This window comes from Hibiscus syriacus, unplaced genomic scaffold (genome assembly GCF_006381635.1).
Source record: "Hibiscus syriacus cultivar Baekdansim isolate YM2019G1 unplaced genomic scaffold, ASM638163v2 tig00110610_pilon, whole genome shotgun sequence".
In the NCBI taxonomy this organism is placed as follows: domain Eukaryota; kingdom Viridiplantae; phylum Streptophyta; class Magnoliopsida; order Malvales; family Malvaceae; genus Hibiscus; species Hibiscus syriacus.
This window is the reverse complement of record NW_024062800.1, coordinates 8,602,148-8,620,686: the sequence shown is the minus strand read 5'-3', so window position 1 is coordinate 8,620,686 and position 18,539 is coordinate 8,602,148. Positions and strand designations below refer to the sequence as shown.

General features: G+C 31.8%; 1 long non-coding RNA gene across 1 annotated transcript; it reads left to right on the top strand.

Moving 5' to 3' along the window:
• The first annotated feature begins 227 nt into the window (after positions 1-227).
• On the top strand, positions 228-16,327 carry LOC120135637. Its single transcript, XR_005517276.1, has 3 exons — positions 228-364; positions 4,732-4,734; positions 16,315-16,327. It is a non-coding gene; the product is annotated as an uncharacterized LOC120135637 (long non-coding RNA).
• Positions 16,328-18,539: the final 2,212 nt, after the last annotated feature.

Genomic DNA, 18,539 nt, shown 5'->3' with positions numbered 1-18,539 from the left:
TGACATCTGATACCAATTATTGAAGAATCGGGTAAAGAAAATGAAAGAACACAAGAATTTTAACGAGGTTCGACAATGTGCTTACGTCCTCAGTGCCTAGACGACGCTAGAAGTTTTATTCAATGTCTCATAGGTTTAGGTTACCTCTCTATTTATAATTGTTTACTGGTATATTTATGAGACATACCTAACAATTGTTTACATATCTTTTTTGGATTTTTTAATCAGGTCATTCTCCAATTTTTCCTTGATTTTGGAGAGGTGGTTCTGCATGATGCTGATCCTAGTCTGAGGACATTTTTTCGTTCATGTTTGAGCCGGTAATGATATGCAATATTTTTTGTTCTCAATATATATTTTTCTTGTAAGTTAGATTTTAATCCACTATATTCATTTTATTTTTTTCTTACTTCGAAAATATCCTTCATTTCTTTAAAATTAATGATCTTTACTGGACAAAAAAAAAGCATAATGATGTGTTTTATGTATGAAGGACAGGAATTTAAGCATCATCCTTTGGATGGATCATTAGTTAATCTGTTTGCTGCAATGTTAATCTACACGAGCCTTTTCTTCTTGCATTCACTTTATCTTGCCTATACTCTTATGGCAATATTAATTTTAGTATTTTTCAAAGTTAAACTTTCTGTTTCTCTTACAGTTTTTTTGATTAGCACTATTCTTCTGCTGGTTACAGTGAGTTTGCAGATCCTGTTGTTCCAGCTGCAACTCTTGATTTTCTAAATGTGAACAAGAACAAACTTCTTACATCTTTCCCCAACTTATGACCTCAGGTATGATCAATGAATTATGATTATGAACATATTCTTTTGACAAACATAATGATGTTTAAGGTATTAAATATGCTGGATATATGATTTATTTGTGTTGATTTAAACTTCTTTAAAAATGATGTTATTACTGTGATATGCTTTAGACATATATAACGTTGGAAAAGTAAAGATTAAAAGTTACATAACCTAAATAATAGAAATAGATGTACTATGTACCATGTATATATGTAATTTTGTCCCAAAAGCAATTCTGAGAACTGATGCTCTAAATGAGTGCCCTCTATATACTTTGTTTCTTTAAAACATTAGTTAATAAAATCTCATTGATATTGAACAAATCATTTAAGGGTGAAGTTAAATTGTTCTGTCTAAATACCATTTTCAGTAATCCTTATGGGTTTGAAATAGGGGTATCTATACTAATTGAAAAAATATATTATAGGCGTCGTTTGAAATGAGACATGAGTTAGTTGTCTGAGACTAATATAAAATACTAGCTCCTAGAATGTTGAAAACACCATGAAGGAGTAGAGTTATCAACTTATAATAAATTGTTTATCAATTTAAAAGTTCTATAATTTAGGAGTGATTAGTTCTATAATTTAGGAGTGATTAGTTTAATGCTTATGTTTAGGTTCTAACTTTCTGTATAATATTAGCATTTAACATTTGAAATTGAAACTCCATAAATACGAAATGGATAAGACTTGGATGGATTTCTCAAGGGTTAGCATCAAATATCGAAATGGAGTCGAAAACTTTCTAAATTTAGCTTTTCTGAATGCAAGACAAGAGAATATAATTCTTTTCCCTTGTAAGAAGTTTGTTAACATTAACTGGCACATTCGTAAAGTTGTGTACGAGCATCTAGTTGTTTTTTTGATTTGTTTGGGGGAATAGAAAATGGATCTTTCATGGAGAGTTTATATCAGATAGATCTGCTTCCACGAGTTATTCGACTTATCCTACTTCTTCTCACCATCCAACTTTTAGAGAAGATGACATGGAAGAGATATTACGAGATGCATTAAATATGCACAATCCCTCAATGGAGTATGTTACAGAAAATTATTGTCAGAATGATGTTAATGATTTCATTGAGATAGGAAGAATTGGATGTGATGAAGAGCCAAATGGAGAAGCGGCAAAGTTTTACAAGTTGCTGAATGAAATTAATGAACAACTTTATGAGGGATCAAAGCTTTCTTTCTACATTCGACTTTTCCACTTAAAATGCCTCGGAGGGTGGACTGGTAACTCCTTTACACAATTATTGGAGTTACTAGAAGAAGTTTTTCCTTTTGCAAAAATCCCTCAATCATGCAAATATTTGAAGAAAATGATAAAAGATTTAGGTCTTGGATATGACAAAATTCATAGTTGTCCGAATGATTGTATGTTGTATTGGGGTGATCGAAAAAATCAGAGTCTTGTCATGTATACGGAAAATCTCAATGGATGACTAAGGACGCAAAAAATGTTACTGAGGATGAAGCTCAAACATGATCAAGAAAGAAACCGGTAAAGATTCTATGATATTTTCCTCTCATTCCTAGGCTACAAAGATTGTTCATGTGCTCCAAGACTGCTGAGTTTATGAGGTGGCATCATGATGGCAGAACCGATGATGGATTATTACGGCATCCTGTGGATTCTTTAGCTTGGAAGTCATTTGAAAATAAGTATCCAAGATTTGCGAGAGATCCTCGAAATGTCAAGCTCGGTCTTGCAACTGATGGGTTTAATCGATTCAAAATCATGAGTACTTCTTATAGTACTTGGCCTGTTATACTTGTTCCATACAATTTGCCTAAGTGGTTTTGCATGAATCAATCATCTTTCATCTTATCCATGATAATCCCTGGCAAGAAAGGCCCTGGAAATGATATTGATATTTACATGAAACCGCTAATTGTATAGTTGAAAAAGTTATATGAAGGGTCGAAACATATGATGTGTTTAAGAAGGAGACCTTTAATTTACGCGCGATTTTATTATGGACAATTAATTATTTTCATGCGTATACAAATTTATCTGGTTGGAGTACCAAATGTCGTTATGATTTTCCTTGTTGTGCTGCATAAACATGTTCGAAGTGGTTGGTTAATGGAATGAAGTTGTCCTTTATGGGATATCGTCAGAGGTTACCTGATAATCATAGATTAAGATGTCAAAAGAATATGTTTGATGGTGATGAAGAGTTTCAAAATGCTCCTGACCAAACAATCGGGTCTGAAATATTCTTCATGTTGAAAAATATCAATTTTACTTATGGAAAGATGAATCAACCAAGTAGTACACGATCAAAGAAAAAGGCAAAGTAGGTCAATGAAGAGCTTGAATTTGACCAACAGAGTGATGATGAGACTGATGAAGAGGATGATCCAAATGAGGTAGACTTGTGGAAAAAGAGTAGTATATTCTTCGAGTTACCGTATTGTAAGAATCTAAAGATAATCTCAAGAGTTGACTTACCTTAGTCGACATAGGAATTCGACATGATCTTCATCTGCAATTACATCCTAATGGAAAATATTTCTTGCCGCCTTCTATCTTTTATCTTTCGATAAAAGAAAAAGAAGTGTTTTGTTCGGTCTTGAAGGATATAAAAGTCTCAGATGGGTATGCATCAAATATATCTCGATGTGTCAGTGTTAAAGATCGAAGACTTTATTCTTTAAAGTCACATGATTTTCACATATTAATGAAAGATTTACTACAAGTAGCTGTATGCGGTTGCATGTCTAGTAAGGTGACGTCTTGTATAATTGAACTTTCCAATATAATGAAAGCCATATGTGGGAAAGTTCTGATGGTTGAAGAACTTGATAAACTACAAGATCGAACTGCCTTGACTTTATGCAAATTGGCGAAGATATTTCTACCTTCATTCTTCACAATTATGGTGCATATGCTAATTCATCTTCCTCACGAAGCAAGAGTTGGTGGACCAGTTTTCTATCGATGGATGTACCCTATAGAGAGGTGTTAATTGAATTATATATTTCAAATGACTACTGATTATACCTTTTAATTAAATATATTTACAATGTATGTTGTTTTCTATATAGGTTCTTGGGCAAGTTGAAGTCTTACTGTCATAATAGCGTTATCCGGAAGGATCAATTGCTGAAGCGTATTTGGCAGAGGAATGTATGACATTTTGCTCTAGATATTAGGAAGATGTTGAAACAAGATGTAATAGACCAAATAGAAATGATGTGTTCAGTACTAACGACTTACCTCAAGATTATTTGTTTGGAAGTTATAGTCAACCATTTGGGAAAGTTGAAATTGCACACTTAGATAACACGTCTTGGGTACAAGTACACCAATATGTTCTTTTCCATCATGATTCAATAGATCCCTTTTGCAAGTAAGTCTTTCGGACCCAATACTAATGAAATTTCTTAATCTTTTATATTTATCATTCTTTAATGACATAATCTACTTTATAGTGAGTTTAAAGAAGTCTTGATATCTCGTGCACGGTCCTGAAGATTACATCAGCGAGAGATACATAAGTTATTCACAGAAACTTTTCATGAATGGTTAGGCCAAATGGTAAGCAACTAAATCATTCCATATACTTATAAATAATATATGTCTTGCTTTTTATATAGAAATCAACCCTTATATATGAACCATTAATGTGTAATAGGTTTGGAGTGGGAGAGAAGTTAGTGAAGATGTTAAATGGCTTTCTCAAGGTCCGAATAGAATAGTTAAAAGATATAATGCCTTTCTCATTAATGGATTCAGGTTCCACATGAAATCTCGTGAAAGATTAAGGAGGACAAAAAATTGTGGAATCGTAGTTACTTCTTCAACTACCACTTATTCTTGTGTCAGGGACAATAATCCGCAGGAGGGAGATGTTGATTATTATGGAATTCTTATGGACATTATTGAGTTAGATTATTATGGAAAATGAAAGGTTGTGTTATTTCGGTGTGACTGGGTTGATGTAAACAGAGATAAATTCGGGTTTACAATGGTGAATTTCTCTTGATTAATTCACACTGATCAACGATAGATGGATGAACCATATGTATTTTCTTCTAAAGTGAAACAAGTATTTTACTGTCACGATCCAATGGATGACGGTTGGTATATTGTGCTCCGTAATACTCCAGAGATTTGATAGACATCAGAGATGGAAGTAGAGATAACATTGAAACGAGAACAAAATGTTTACCTCTAGTAGCACAAAACTTAGATGAAACTATCACTAATACAACACAATTTCAATCGGTTCGGGAGGACGTTGATGAAGATATTTATGACAACTAACATTACAAATGTTAGAATGTCATAAGATTTTATATCTTAATTTATTTGTTTATAATGTTATAACTTTTAACATGTTATCTTTCAATATACTCATTAATTAAATCGCTTTTCATTACAAATGTTTATTTATTACAGATATCATGCCGAGGATAAAAATAAGTGATTTGCGGGTTGTTCGAGCTTCTGAGGAGCATGAACAAACAAATAATGAGGAATCGAATGCAGCTGACTCTTCCGAAGTTCCTATAACCGTTGAAGAAGCTGTAGAAATTCAAGGTAATCTTCGAAACTTTATTTAATAGTTTGTTCATTTTCAAAACATACATTTAATAATTTCTTATAAAGTTGAAAATTCTGGAACACGCAAGAGTAGAGGACGTACAACGTTGAAGGAATTATACCAACTTCCTCTTGGGCACCGTGTCAAAGTTTAAAGAAATGATGTCGGTCAACCAATTGGCCCAAAAGCACGTCTTCTAGTCGGTTACTTAGGCATAGTTAGACGTAATGCTAATCTTTTGCCAATCAATTACAAGTCATGGAGCAAAATGCCTAATAGTAACAAAAATCAGGCGTTGGATTTTGTTAAGGTAATAATGTCATAATAATAGATACTCTATAACAATTCAATACTAATTTATACTTGCGTTGAACACTTATTTGTTGTATAGGAGAAATTTTCTTTAGAGGTCTCTGACGAATATGTGAAGAAAGTGTTAGAGAAGAGATGGAGACACCAAAAGAGCTCATTAAAAAAGAAATACTTCAAGAATGATCTCAACCTTGAATAGAAGATACAAACTGTCCCACCTGGAATGCTCATGTACCAATGGGAAGATGCAGTAAGATTTTGGAGTTCACAAAAAGGACAGGTATGATGTAGTTTTCAAAAATAGTTTTAACGAATTATAAATCGTCATTAAAAGTGGTTGTTTGAAATTGTAGGACTGAGATCATATTGGTGTTGCTAGCAGGCAACAACAAAAGTTTACGCACATGGCTGGATCGAAGAGCTTTGCTTGTATAGCTAATTACGAGGTATTATAGATTATTCACATAATTATTTGTATTCCATGTACATAGAAACTCAAACTAATTATATTATGGTACATTGTAGGAAAATACATTTGGTTCTAAAGTTGTCCGAATCCAACTCTTCGATATGACACATACAAAGAAGGATGACACTCCTATGGCTGCTGAAGCTGCAAAAATTATGGTACATTTATTGGATACTGTAATACCCATAACCTGTATAATTATTCCTATACAGATTATAGATGTCACCCGAATTTTGTAAGCTTTTCCACTTTTTACCAGTGATTTAAAATTTATTTTCTTAAAATGGTAATTGATATTATAAATAAAATATTTTTTACCTTGGAAGCTTTCTCACGTGAATATGCTGGAGAAGAACACTTTGGCATGATATTTTTTATTGATATCATGCTTATCATCCTTTAATTATCATTAACTTGGGAAAATACCAATATACCCTTACTGAAACTTCATAATTACCATAAAACCAAGTTACATATCCTTATCAATCTTCTAATTCAATTAAATATCAGCCTTGTCATCTTTTAATAGTCAAAGATAAACAAATTAATTTTCCACTTTACCATTTTTCCCTTGTAATTTCCAAAAATTGCAATTCAATCACTTTAATCAAATAATTCAAATTAAACATTAAATTAAACCATTAAATATTATTTTCCAACATTTAAAAAATATGAAAGTAATATTTTTATTTCTTATTTTCGTGACCCATTTTTAATTTTATCAAAATTACATTTTGGTCCCTAAACTTTCCAAAGTTTATACTTTGATCAGTAAACTTTACTAAATTTATAATTTGGTCATTTAATAAATCCATTTATGAAATAAATTTCTTTTTAGGAAAAATCACCACTTAATTCCTTAAACTTTTCCCAATTTTCTACTTTGATAATCAAACTTTCAAAATTTGCATTTTGGTTATTATCTGAATTTTTTTGGGTATTACAATTCTCCCCTCCTTAAGAAAATTTATCCTCGAATTTTAAAACTGTCTATAAAACCACTAACTCCCCTTTTATAAGGATTGAACTTTCAATTGTAAATTTTGTAACCCTAATTTAGGATTGTACAAACTGGTAAGACATGCCCTCGCCTTATGCGAAAACCTCTTCTAGTCTTGCCAACTTCTTGAATTCCGATTTTCCCTCTTTAATTTGGGAATTTTATGAAGATCAGGGTAATCATTAGATTTGGAAGATATTTAATCCAAATCTTCAACCTGATACAAAAATGTTCTGAATATTATTTCTTCATATCATCCTCCCTTTCACAAGTAACATCCTCGACAATATGATTTTGCTAAATCACTTTAACTAGAGGAATCGTCTTGTTACGCAGTTCTTAGATTTCTCGAGCCAAGATCCTTATTAATTCTTCTTCATAAATCATATCTAGTCATATCCTAATTTACTTTGATGAAATGACATGTAAAAGATCTATTCGATACTTTCTAAACATCAACACATGAAAACATTGTGCATTTTGTTCAACTCTGGATCTCAATTACCTCCAGAGTTAATGTTAACTGATAAACCAACAGTCTAACTCTTTTTAATATCTCATAAAGTCTTATGAATCTTAGACTTAAATTTTCCTTTGTATTTTGGAGCAAAAATAGTTTTCTAATGCTATACTTTAAGAAAAACTTTATCCCCTTCATGAATTTCAATCTCTTTTCGCTTCAAGTCTGTATAAGACTTTTTGCCGATCAAATGCCATTTTGAAATTATCTTGAATTATCTTTACTTTATCCTTAACATCTTTCATTAAATCTGGGCCAACAAGATTTCAATCTTTTAACTCGAACCCATTCAGTGGTGTTCGACATTTTCTCCCATATAAAACTTCATACAGAGTTATCTTGTTACTCAATTGATAACTGTTATTATAGGAAAATTCTACTAAAAGCAAATACTTTTATTTTCCCATGATTCCTTAGAATCAATCACACATGTAATCAGCATATCTTTTAATATCTAAATAATACTTTTTGAATTATCATCCGTCTATGGATGAAAGTCGTACTGAAATTCAACCAAGTACCCAATGCTTTATACAAAGAATTCCAAAATCTTGAAGTGAACCTTGGATCCCTATCAGATATGATTGATACTGGCACTCCATGTAACCAAACTATCTCCTTGATATACAACTCTGCATATTTGTCCAATGTGTAGTCCATTCGCACCGGAATGAAATGTGTCGATTTAATTAACCGATCAACTATCACCCAAATGGAATCCTTCTTATTTGATGTCAGAGATAACCATGTAACAAAATCCATAGTGACTCTTTACTATTTTCACTATGGAATATAAATCTGTTGCAAAATTACGAAACCACTTTATGCTCAACTTTTAGTTGCTGACATGTCACACATGTAGGAATAAACTCAGTAATGTTTTTTTTCATACCTGGCCACCAAAATCGACTCTTTACATCATGATACATTTTTTCACTTTGATGCATAGTTAGTAGACTATAATGTGCATCAAAAACAATATCTTTCTTCAACTCATCATTATGAGGAATACAAAATTTTCCTCGATAAAATAGACATTCATCATACTTGATTTTAAAGTCTTTAGTCTCGTATTTTTTTTCAGAAGTGAAATATTTTCCAAGTATCTACCAACTTTCTTTTGTAGCTCTATTTCCGATATCAAAACATCGTTTTTACTTTTAATTCATCTAATAGTGCGCCATTTTCTATCAATAATAGTCGCACATCCATAGCTCGCAAAGCTGTAAAAGTTTTCCGACTAAGTGCATCTACTACACATTTGTCTTACCTGAATGATAATCAATTATCAAATCATAGTCCTTTAAAAGTTCTATCCATCTTCTTTGTCTCAAATTGAGCTCTTTTTTTAAGTCAAAAATATTTCAAACTCTTATGATCCATGTAGATGTGGCATCTCTCACCATACAAATAATGACGCCAAATCTTTAGAGCAAAAAGAACCACTGCTAACTCAAGATCATGAGTAGGATAATTCCTCTCATGCGTCTTTAATTGTCGAGAAGTATAGGCTACTACTTTACCTTTTTTCATAAGTACACAACCCAAACCATTATGAGATGCATCATTATACACCATATATTATTTACCCGATTTCGGTTGTACCAACATTGGTGTTTCTGTTAAAATCTTCTTTGGAGCTTCAAAACTCTCTTGACATTTCTCAGTCCAAGAAAATGAAACATCCTTTCGCAAAAGCTTGGTCAAAGGAGAAGCAACCATCGAAAAGTTTTTCACAAACCTTCGATAATAACCAGCAAGTAAAAAAAAAATTCTGATCTCTGTAATATTCTTTGGAGGTTTCCACTCCAGTATTGCTTGAACTTTATTTGGATCTACTCTTATGCCTTCTACCGAGACAACATGACCAAGAAAATAAACTTCTGATAGCCAAAACTCACACTTTGACAGTTTGGGATATAACTTTTTATCCTTAAGTATTTCGAGCACAGTACGAAGATGAACATCATGTTCTATCTTTGTGTTTGAGTATACCAGAATATTATCAATACAGACCACCTCAAATTAATCCAAATAAAACTGAAATACTTGATTCATCAAATCTATGAATGCTCTATGAGCATTTTTTTTAATACCAGCCAACATTACTACGAAGTCGTAGTGTCTATATCGTATTTTGAAAACTATCTTTGGAACATCTTCCTCTTTAATCTTTAACTGGTGATATCCCATTCAAATATCAATTTTAGTGAACATTGTTGCTCCTTTTTAAGCTGATTAAACAAATAATCAATCCTCGGAAAATGATACTTGTTCTTGATAGTTACTTTATTTAACTATCGATAATTTATGCATAATCGCATATTTCTATTTTTCTTTAACAACAACTGTTCACCCCAATGTGTACTACTCAGTCTAATGCATCCTCAATCTATCAATTCTTGCAATTGGTTCTTTATTCTCTTAACTCAATCGAAATCATTCGATACGAACCCATAAATACAAGATCTATGCCTTGATAACAATTAATATTAAATTCCACCTCTTAATCTGGAGGTAACCCATAATAATAAATCTAAAAAGACATATGGAAATTCTCGAGTTATGGAAATATCATATGATCTTACTTTAGATACTTGAGTATCTAACACCTTAGCTAGAAAAGCTATGCATCCTTTTTACATCCTCTTAATCGCAACCATTGTTGATATCACGAATTGATGATTTCACTTTTTCATCATCATTAATTTTATTTTCTGCATTTTTTTCTAAATTAATCGCTTCTTGCGACCAATAACTCAACCTTAATGCAGAGTCAACCAACTCACGATCAAAATGATCTTAAACTCGTTAATGATAATCCCATCGGATTCATCAGAAATATAAGCTCCTGAATCTTTATCGAGCATTTACTATTTTTCCTCTCACTATGAACCTGACACTTTTCAAGTTCTTGAGAATCCATCTCAATCTAAACAATATTTTCATTGCATATAGAATGGTTAAACAACCCATTTTCGTATATTTACCTTCACAAGGTAACTCTATCAAATTTTATGGACTTGATATCTATTCTCAAACCAACTAATAACCATTTGATTCACTAATAATTCAACTTCCTTTAAACTTTTAGCGGAAATCATATTTACCGCTTACTCATTTCCTCTTACTCAATCAACAATGATTTAAACAATTTAATGTTTAGCTTAAATATTTCTCACTTATTTAAGCTTACTTGGAGAACTTCACAATCATCACTAGATTCAGAAATCTACTGTGGATCCTCATCCAATTTGACTTTTCTTGTAAGTCGTTCAAACTTTTTAATCGATTCTTCCATTCAGAATCTTCAACAAAATGGAGAAAAATCTCTTACAACATTCACCCTTCTAAGGTGTTTTACATAAATCATATCGGGTCCTTTTTTGGTCGATTTCAATCTCGACTTTCTTTTCAACATTTACAACTTTCTAACCTTTGTCTTTAATTCCAACATCTGAACATAATCAGAATTATCATACATTAGTAAAGAATAACTTTACTCTCAATAAGCATAATCACAGTATATATACAACTATCAGTAACTTCTGACATCCTAGTGACATGTATACACTTTTTAACTCAAAACAACCTCGGTTTAGTACTAGAATCGGCTAAACCTGTAGCTCTAATGCCAATAAATGTAACACCCATAACCCGTATAATTATACCTATACATATTAAAGATGTCACCTGAATTTTGTAAAGCTTTTCCACTTTTTACCAGTGATTTAAAATTTATTTTCTTAGAATGGTAAATAATATTATAAATAAAATTTCATATCATATAAATCATGTTTCGTTGTAACCAATTTAATTCAAAAGATATTTTTTAAATAGTGAAGAGTGAACAATAACAGTAAACAGTAACCCGTGAACAGTGGGGGAATCGGTACCCTGTATGGGGGTATCGGTACCCCAAATGCATTCTGGAAAATTTTGCTTAAAATGTTTACTATTCACTGCTACAATAACTACAACCGTAAGCTACAGTAACTGATACAGTACTTTCAAAAATATATATCTTTAAAATTCGTAAAACTTAACATTTCATCACTATAAAGTTTCCATTTTGTTTCCAAATTTATTCAACAAAACAAATTGAATATTCTTATTTACATGCCACTATCTAATTCAAATTGCATCATAAGATGTCGTACTGATATTGCAATATACTCCTCGATGCTTGATTCACTTTGAACTCTTTATTCCAGTACTGGCTTTTTACCTACGCGTGAAAATCATCACACGCTAAGTGTATACTTAGTGAGGCAATTTAAAAGAATAAACAGTGCAATAAAATTCATGCATGATTTTCAATATCAAATTCAAAATGCCATAAAATCATTTTATTTGCATATTAAATATTTTTACCATTTATTAACCATAAGCTCGTAAGCTTATTTTATCAAAATACTTATCATTTATCCCATAAGCTCATAAGCTTATCTTACCATTATACTTACCATTTGTTCCATAAGCTTGTAAGCTTATTTTACCAATACACTTGCCATTATTTCATAACCATATACCATAGACAATAGCCCAATATACAACCCTGAGGACCCTGGGTACACGAGTCAAATATAAGCACCGTAGTGCTAATCCGTATGACACATAAGGTCGTGTCCACCATATGTACTAGGTATCCTTAAGTACAGTCCCGTATGGCACATAAGGCCGTATCCACCATATACACTAGGTATCCTTTAGTGTATCCCGTATGCAGCCTGCTGTTGGACTCTATGGCATGCCAACTATACCCTGTCCCTCAATAACTGACTTGGGCGTACAATCTATTTTATTTGATTCATCCATGGCAAAGTATATTATCAATATTTAACAATGGGGCAGTTCATACCCAAAAACATTCATGGTAAAATATCACATTTTTCATGATCAATGCATTTTAATTTCATACTCTAACATATCAATGTCAATCTATAAAAATGATATAAAATCATGTCGATATAAACAAGGTCGACTTATCGCAAGTCTTCCTGATGATCTATAAAACATCAATGTATAATTTCATGCATGTATTGCACTCACCTTGACACTTTATGTCTTTCAAAATATATGAGCCTCGCTAATGTCCACCATAAGGCCTGTTATATTTGATTTTCTTCGATTACAAATCAATCACAATCTGTATAAATCGTCAATTCATAACGATAAATATGTTAGTATTGTACTAACAAAAACATATCCCATAATAACTCCATAATATATTTGAAACTCATTATCTATCAAAATATTTATCTCTTAATAATTCCTTTAACATTGGAATCAACTTTTCCAATTTACACAAAATGGTCCTTCACCATTTTATCACTTACATTCTTAATATCAAAAATTTCAGCATTGAAATTACTATCATTCAAATGCTTTTCAAAGGCATAATTACATTTAAGTACTCCAACTATGCAAGTTTTGTACTTAAATCATCAATCTTTTCAAACTTCCAAAATAGTCATTTTTCACATATAACACTCATTTAAATTCCCAAATAATAATTTCCAACATAGTACATCAATTATATATCACTTACACAATAACCCATCAATTTTCCAAAATTTACAAATTGATTCCCAACTTTTCAAAACTTACGAAATTGTCCCTAATTTTCCTAAGGCTTGTAGAATATTTCCTTCATCATTTCCAAGCCATATATAATTTTTCCATAATTTTTCTCACTAAAACCATTCATGGCCAAAACTTAAAGAACAAGTTTTAGAAAGGTTAAATATGTTCTAATCATCATACATACTTGAATATGAATCTACAACATGTAAATCATCAAGATTTATCATCAATTTGATGAATCCTATTATGAACATAAACCCTTAGATTTGGGATATTTGAAATCCAACAAGATTAGAAAGCAATATTGGTACCAAATGATAGCTTTTTTCGCTTAGATCACTTTCCTATCTCACGACACAACTCCAATTCCAAAGGAATTAGCTCAAAAATTGAAAATAAAATATTTTTCTTACCTTGGAAGCTTTCTCACGTGAATATGCTGGAGAAGAACACTTTGGCATGATATTTTTGATTGATATCATGCTTATCATCCTTTAATTATCATTAACTTGGGAAAATACCAATATACCCTTAATAAAACTTCATAATTACCATAAAACCAAGTTACATATCCTTATCAATCTTCTAATTCAATTAAATATCAGCCTTGTCATCTTTCAATAGTCAAAGATGAACAAATTAATTTTCCACTTTATCGTTTTGCCTTTTTAATTTCCAAAAATTGCAATTCAGTCACTTTAATCAAATAATTCAAATAAAACATGAAATTAAACCATTAAATATTATTTTTCAACATTTTAAAAATGCGAAAATAATATTTTTTATTTCTTATTTTCTTGACCCATTTGAAATTTTTCCAAAATTACATTTTGGTCCTTGAACTTTCCAAAGTTTATACTTTGATCACTAAACTTTACCAAATTTATAATTTGGTCATTAAATAAATCCATTTATGAAATAAAATTCTTTTTAGGAAAAATCACCACTTAATTCCTTAAACTTTTCCAAATTTTCTACTTTGACCATCAAACTTTCAAAATTTACATTTTGGTCATTATTTGAATTTTTTGGGTATTACAGATACAGTTTTGGAATTATGTTTTATTTATATATGTAGCATGATATATTTATTTGAATTAATTATTTACTTTATTATTAGGAAAAATTGAGGGTGAAAAGGGTGGAGTATCAAGCTACGACTTCGAGTCAAGGTCTTGTTAATGAGGATGACATTGAAAACCAAGCTATTAAAGATGTTTTGGGTCCTGAAAGATATGGCCGGGTGCGCTGTCAAGGATAATTCGTTACTCCCACTAAATATTTTGGATCCAGTTCATCTCAATACATGACATCACAGTCTCAGTCTTCCCAATTATAAGTTAGTCGTTTAAAACAAAAGTTGGCTGAAATGGATCAACAAATGGCTAACATGAAAGTTGAAAATGAAGCAAGGGAAGCAGAGAGAGCTACAGCAGAAGCATAGAGAGAAGCAGCGGCAGCACAGAGAGAAGCAACATATCAGCAGAAATGTCAAGAATCTGAAAAACGACTCAACACTATGGTGTAGATGTTACAGAAAACGCAACCTCAGAATCCATCATCATAGTCTCATTTATGTTATCAGTAGTGTTAATGTTACTGAACCGTGTTTAACTGAATTGATATTACGTTAATTAAAACTTTTATTTATTATACTGGATTTGATGTTGCTTGTTATTGATATAGAGTTTGATGCTATTGATGTCATGTTTATTGGATAATGGAACATGTTGAAAAAAAATAGATTTGGGGTAATCGAAAAAATATTTAAATTGTTTAAATTATGTGTTTTTTAGCGGCGTTTGTAAAAAACACCGCTAAATATAAAAAACAATATCGACGTTTGTAACTAAAAATGTCGCTATAGACCACACCTTTTGTGACGTTTGTATCTTAAAAACGCCATTATATACCATACTTTTTGCGGCGTTTGTATCCAAAAAACTTCGCGAAATATCTTAACCTTTTGAGGCATTTATAAAAACGCCACTAAATCTCAATACCTATTACGGCGTTTGTGGGAAAAACACCACTAAATCTCAACACCTATTGTGGCGTTTGTGGAAAAATGCCGTTAAATCTCAATACCTATTGCGGCGTTTGTGGGACAAACGCTGCTAAATCTCAACACATATTGTGGCGTTTGTGGGACAAAAGCCGCTAATCTTTACACATATTGCGGCGTTTGTTGGAAAAATGCCACTATATCTCGTTACCTGTTACGACATTGTTTTTTTATCAAACGCCGCAAACTTTAGCGGCGTTATTTTCCCTGGCGCTCTTTGCGGCGTTTGTCATATCACCGCAAGTGTTTTTTGTTGCGCTTAAAAGTGCCGCTACAGGTAAAAAAATGTTGTAAATGTACAATTTTATTGTAGTGCTTATTCTTATCATCACCATAATCATACCACAATAAACACATCACCGTAGCCTTTTTCACTCTAAGCTTATGCATACCAGGGGGATTTTCAATTTGAGTTATTTCATATCTTTATTTATCTTTTCATAATTCTTTTACATAGTTATCATATTTATAACAATATTTCATTAATCATCATCCTCCTATATGATTTCCAGTAACTTCCTTATTTAAGAAACCCTAGTTTGCGATAAAACCCTAATACAATCCAATCTCGTTCTTTGATTAAGTCTATATCCATATGCTTGATTCTTCAACTTTGAGCAACGTTCATCTATATGCTACTATCTACTATCAATTGGTATCAGATTTAGATTGATTCTTGGAGAAAACAAAGCAATCTTGCTTGTGCTTACATGCATAAACCGTCAAGGTACCCAACGGAGCTAGTTCGCAATGATTAGTCAATTTCATGTTCTTTGTGAATTGTTTTGATTTGTTTTCAATTATTTATTTTTATATTGTTTTTTGCACATAAAAAAGTACAACAAAAAAATGGAAAAATGATGAAAAAACAAAAAAAATCCAAAAAAAACAAATGAAGATATTTGGAGCTAATTTTTTAAGGGTACATTTTTCATCCCAAGAGAGGTATCCAATTAAAATTCAGGTCCATATGACATCAAAAACCCATTAAAAAGTGTCATATAAGTTTGAGTGGTAGATTTAGGATTGTTCGTTTGAAAATGTTTTAAAAAATTCCACTAAAATTATACACAAGTATTTTTTATCCCAAGAGAGGACTCCAGTAAAATAAAATTAGGTCATTCAAACACCAAAACCTCTATTCAAATACATTGATCATGCAAAGTCGACAAATTTAGAGTTTTTCGTTTGAAAAAAAGCTATTGAAAGAATTTGGATCTAGAATTTTACATACTAATTATAAAGCCAAATATCAACCTCCACATAAAATTTCAATTCATTTGGACATTTTCAACCCCTTCAAATACATTACTCAAGTTTATTCGACATTTCTAGGTTTCCCGGGTTTGGGTTTCCTACTCTTTCTTGACTCTTATTGCTTTAAGATCTTTTGTTTTTACCTTTCTTGTTCTATTACACCATCTAACACATTGTTTTAATTTTTTATTAGGATTAAAAGAGTTTGCATATTCCTTATTTTCTTGCATTCTCGTTCAATTGAAGTCTAACTCTTTATTTGTTTTCTAGAGCTACTAAGCTTAAATTTTTCGTCTTTGTTAGATATTGTTCTCCAACACAAAAATTGTGTTATAGAGAAGCAACATCGGATGATGATCGTTGCTCTTCACCAAGGAATCAAACCTAGAAAGCTCTAGACTCGATAAGAATGAGAAGATGAATGAATAATATGGGTGACAACAATGTAATTGGAATAGGGATATTAGTTGTTGAGATTACGATAAGAAGAATAGGTTAAGAGAATAAAATAAGGATAATAGAATTCTAAAGACAAAAAGGGAAACAAAGTAAACAAAGAAACTAAAAGACAAAATATAATAAAGGAATTAAGTTTATCATCCTTTATGGTAGGCGAAAAGGGACTGTTGTAGATAGATTTTGACGGTCTGATCTTAATAGAATGATATTTAAAAGTTTTCTCATGGTAGGTATATGCTTAACAAAAACCTCTTACTTATAATGGAAAGGTAAACTCGGCATTACGGCTCTAACCAGCCTTCCTAATTGCAATAAGAAGGCAAAATCGGAGTGTGAAGATCTCTTTCTTAAGAACTTGGAAGAACTTAAATGAAAATATGCTTCAAAGGCATAAGGCAAAGGCCTCCTAACTGCAATAAGAAGGCAAACCGTAGTGTGAAGATCTCTTTCTCAAGAACTTGGAAAAACATAATTAAAAATATGCTTCAAAGGCACAAGGCAATTAGCCCTTGTAAAATTGTACTCACGTTGTATTATTATTCAAAGAAAAGATTATGTAAAACAATGAAGGGGGAGCCTCCTTTATATAGGTGAGGGAGATTCCTTGAAAGAGGAAAAGTATGTAATAAAATAATAATAAAAACATGTCCTAATAACACTAGAATGGGTGGCATGATTGTTGGTCGTTGATGTAGTGCTTAATCCAATGGTTATGATAAAATCAAGGGTCTTGAATGCTTGATGAAACCTCTAGCTTGATGGATGGTCCATATGAGTCTTTTATAAGATGAAGGGGGTGGAAATACCTTAGAGAACAATGAAGGGTCAGCCATATAGGGTAAGGTGGAAATGATGGGCTTTCCTAAAAGTTTGTAATTACAAACAATTACCATCTTTGGGCCTGATCCTAATAAAATAAAGAAAACAATGTAAATAACTAAAATCTACTTAGGAAAAGTGATTTATGCTTTATAAATGTTTTAGTAATTCAAGGGGTTTGAAATTAATTTCAGTGCCATCTTCATGAATCTTGCAATTTGGTCCTAGGTTATCTTTAACTTGGGTAATGGAGGTCCAAGTAGCAGTAGGAGGAAGGATGAATGAGTTTCATTCCTTAAAATTTTATTGTAATTAGGTCAGGTGGAAGAGTTAACCCATCATCTTTGGAAAAGTGGTGTGTGGTGCATGTATCATCTATCCTTTCCTTAGAAGTATTCGTCCACAAATTTGGAACATCAAAGGGAGATAGGTTAGAGACATTAAAAGATGCACTTATGTCATACTCACTTGGAAGATCAATGCGATATGCATAGTCATTGATACTTTCAAGGACTTGGAATGGCATATCGCCTCATGGGTTAAGTTTAGAGTCTTCCTTTGTTGACTCTTTATGCCACGACTTCATATGTTTTCTCCATCCTTTTCTTGGCTTTGGCGTGAAGGTCTTTGACAAAGGCAACTTTTTGTTCACCATCAATGCTAGCAATATGTTCTAAAGGTAAAA